Source organism: Cebus imitator, unplaced genomic scaffold, assembly GCF_001604975.1.
Source record: "Cebus imitator isolate Cc_AM_T3 unplaced genomic scaffold, Cebus_imitator-1.0 Scaffold124, whole genome shotgun sequence".
In the NCBI taxonomy this organism is placed as follows: Eukaryota; Metazoa; Chordata; class Mammalia; order Primates; family Cebidae; genus Cebus; species Cebus imitator.
Genome location: NW_016107439.1, coordinates 842,621 through 847,034, shown reverse-complemented (window position 1 = coordinate 847,034; position 4,414 = coordinate 842,621).

Here is a 4,414-nt window from a genome sequence, read left to right as displayed (position 1 = left end):
AAACCTACAGGGTTTACAGTGACGTCTCAAATATAGTCTATACTTCGTTTAGTATTCAAGTCCTTCCATAACCTGTTCTTTGTTCTGACTTCCTAATCTTACCGTCCATTCCTTCTTACTAGATCCCTTCTCTAGGAAGAATGGGAGATGACAAGGTTAAACAAACTAAAAGATACCACCATGTTTCTTGAAATTAACATGAAACATTACATTCGCCTGTCATTTAGAATTGGGAACCTAAGAATTTATATGATAAACACAATGGTCTTAAAATGGAAATTTCAATTCCCTGTTTGAATCAAAAGAGACAGACATTTAGCATCAGGAAGCAGAGGAAAGTCAGTTGTGGAAGGTAAGAAGGGAAGAGAAACCATCACAGGGGAGAAGAAAAAAAAACAAAGAAAATGGAAAAAAGAAAAGAAGAAAAGAAATAGTGCCATGGGACCTCAAAAGAAATAATAAACTCATCTGAGAAGGTTGTGATGCTGAAGAATCTGATCCATTAGAAGAGAAAATAAACCTAATTTATTGAGACCCAGGGGCCCTGGGCTGGGCACATTCACATTTGTAATTATTACCCCCATATTTCAGATGAGAAAAATAAACTTTACAGAGTGATCCGAACAAAAATTCAGCCAAGTCTCTAACAGCAAAATAGAAAAATAATAATACAAATAAAATAACTTGCTACCATTATTTCATTTCACCTCCTCCCTCTATGATTTTTATTTCATCTGCAGGAGGATAATGAGAAGGTTTCTAATCAAATACAGATATGGAAATAAATATCTGTGCTCTCCCATTTATAGGAAAAAGCCAAGATAATTTCTTGCTCACCTTTTTACTCTAGAACAGTGGCTTGCACATAATAGATACAGCACAAAATGTTGAATTTAATTGAATAAGATACACATTACTAAAGAATATTCATATTCAATTTTATGTAACAACAAAAACTTAACTCCTTGGATATGGCCTCTGTGAACTTACAACTGAGTCTCCTGAAAATATTCAACCTCCTCTCCTGCCTTTGGCTTCCTGCCGTGAGTTATTGAAGCCACCAAGAAAAAAAAAGCTAACAGAATTCTTTTTATAAAAAAAAAAAAACAAAAAAAAAAAAAACAGGATTGAGGAAAACAACTCTGCTGGAGCATTTTCTTATCAAAACCTCTTATCATGTGTAGGACATGGCATCCTTGGTTGTTTTCTTATGAGACTATGTCCGGTTCTTCAAATTTAACTGGGGCTTGTGAGGTCTTTTTTCTTCCAGATGGGCCTTGAAAACTCTAGCTGGGCCATAAATGCCTTGTTGATACTAACAGTCTAACAGAGTTTAGAAATGCCCTTCTTATGTCTGCTTTTTAAAAACTAAATTACTGCCCTCATTCTTTAAGTATTTCCGGAAATCATCCTTTTCTAAATTAAAGGAAAGGGGAGGAGGGTGAGAGTGGGGTGAGGGATGAGAAATTATTTAATGAGTATTATGTGCAATATTCAGGTGATGTCACACTAAAAACCCAGACTCAACCAACCACTTAGTAGTATATCCATGTAACAAAATTGTAGTTGTGCCCCTTAAATTTACACAAATTAAAAGAAGAAAGAATCAAGTAGGTTAGGTTGTTAGAATTGTTATTTTCTCTTCTATGACAGGCGTGTTTATTATGCTTGCTCCTGTCTATATAGACAGTAAATCTGCATGGTCAAATATTTTAAAGAGTAGAGAAAAGCTTACCCTACAGTTGGACATTCCCCAAATTTAGCAGAAAAAAAAAAATTATCACCAGGCGCGGTGGCTCACACCTGTAATCTCAACACTTTGGGAGGCTGAGGCGGGCAGATCACGAGGTCAAGAGATGGAGACCATCCTGGCCAACATGGTGAAACCCCAACTCTACTAAAATGCAAAAATTAGCTGGGCGTGGTGGCATGCACCTGTAGTCCCAGCTACTTGGGAGGCTGAGGCAGGAGAATTGCTTGAGCTGGGGAGGCGGAGGTTGCAGGGAGCTGAGATCATGCCACTGCACTCCAGCCTGGCGCCTGGTGACAGAGCAAGACTCTGTCTCAAAAAAAAAAAAAATTATAAGTGGTTCAGGATTTGATAAAATAGTCTTGAGTCTCTTTTTCCTTATCTCTTATTTGGATAAGCTTCTTACTGGGTTTCTCTGCCCACAACTTTACCCATCCTTTACACTGCTGCCAGAATGATGTTTATAAAACATAGCTCATTCAGGCCACTGACCTCCTCAGAAAACGTCAATGGCTCTCCCTTGCCTGGAGAATTATGTTTCAATGCCCTTGGAATTAAACAGCTTCCAAAGTCCAACACCAGCCTACCTTTCCTGTCTCAACACCTTAAATCTATCTATATGCCCCATGTTCTAACCTCAACTGACCATAGCAGAAGATGCCATGCATTTTCAAGCCTTAGGATCAAGTTCATTCCATTTCTTAAATCTAGATTTCTGTTTTACACATTCTTCAACTGTCAAAATACAATTCATCTTCTAAGACCCAAATTAAGTTTCACCTCATTAGGAAACCATCTCAGATTCACCAGGTAGAACTGATTATTCCCTCTGGGTTTCCATGTACTGTATACTGCTAATAAATACCTATTTTTTAAATGTGTTCGTATCATGCTTGGTTGTTTCTATGAATGTTTTTGCTACTGGCCCAGAAGCTTCTTGAAAGTCAGGATCAGAGAAATGTGCTATTTATATTTGTTTTCTTCACAGTAGTATGCCTAGGATCTAGCACTGCATAGGGGATCAATAAATTATGGATGAATGAATGAATGGCATAAAGTAGACAGTGAACCATCAGCAGTTTCTTAAATAGAGTGGGACACGTAGAAGTTTAAGAATTAGAAAACTTGTCTCAGCCCCTTCAGAGCCAGAAGAGCAAATAGATGAGCTTAGGTGACAATAGACATTTTAAGGGAAAAGCTTCTCCTGGTAAAGATAATAGCTCATCCTTATGACAGCGTTCCTCAAATACTTTTTCCTCTTTTTTAAATTTTATTTTTAATTTACCAATAATAATTGTATCTATTTATGGGATAAAATGTGATGTTTTGACACATGCATATATTATGGAATCATCAAATCAGGCTAATTAACATAACCATCAACCTCAAATATTTATCATCTCTTTGTAGTTAGAACATTTAAAATCCATTCTTTTAGCTCTTTTGAAATACACAATATAGTATTGTTGACTACAGTCACCATGCTGTGTAATAGATCACTAAAACCTATGCTTCCTGTTTAACTGAAACTTCATACCCTTTGACCAACATCTCTCATTTCCTTGTCCATGCCACCCTATCACCCCCACCCCCACCCTCTGGTAACCACCATTCTAATCTCTACTTCTATAAGTTCAACTTTTTTGGATTCCACATGTAAGTGAGATCATGCAGTATTTTTTTCTCTGTGTCTGGCTTATTTCACTCAGTATAACGTTCTCCAGGTCCATCCATGTTGTTGCTAATGGCAGAATTTCCTACTTTAAAGGCTGAATAGTATTCCACCTTGTATATAAACCACATTTTTAAAATCTATTCATCTGTTGTTGGGTACTTTGGTTTTTTCCATATCTTGGCTACTGTGAATAATGCTGCAATGAACACAGAAGTACAGATATCTCTTCAACACACTGATTTCCATTCCTTTGGAAATATATTCAGAAGTGGAATTGCTGGGTCAAATGATAGTTTTATTTTTAGTTTCTTGAGGAACCTCCATACTGTTTTACAAAATAATTATACTGCTTTACAATAGCACCAGCGGTGTATAAAGGCTTCCTTTCTCCACATCCTTGCCAACATTTGTTATGTTTCATCTTTTTTATAATAGCCAATCTAACATGTATGAAGCGATATCTCATTGTGGCCTTAATTTGCATTTTTCCAATGACTGGAGATATTGGGCATTTTTTCATATATTTTATGACCATTTATATTTGTGCATTTGTATGCCTCATTTTGAGAAATGTCTACGTAGGTCCTTTTCATTTCCTTTTTTTAAGGCTGGATCTTGCTCTGTCATCCAGGTTGGAGAGCAGTGGTGTGATCATAGCTCACTATAGCCTCAAACTCCTAAGCTCAAGCCATCCTCCCGCTGCAGCGTCCCAGATGTGTCCCAGCTACCTGGAACTACAGGCATGTGTCACCACATCCAGCTAAATTTTTATTTTTTGGTAGAGACAGGGTATCATTATGTTGAACAGCTGGTCTTGAACCCCTGGCCTCAAGCAATCCTCCCACCTCAGCCTCCCAAAGTGCTGGGATTAATTACAGACATGAGCCACATTGCCTGGCCCTTTGCCCAGTTTTTAATGGGGTTATTTGTTTCCTTGCTATTCAGTAGTTTGAGTGCCTTATATATTTTTAACATTAGCCCCTTATACA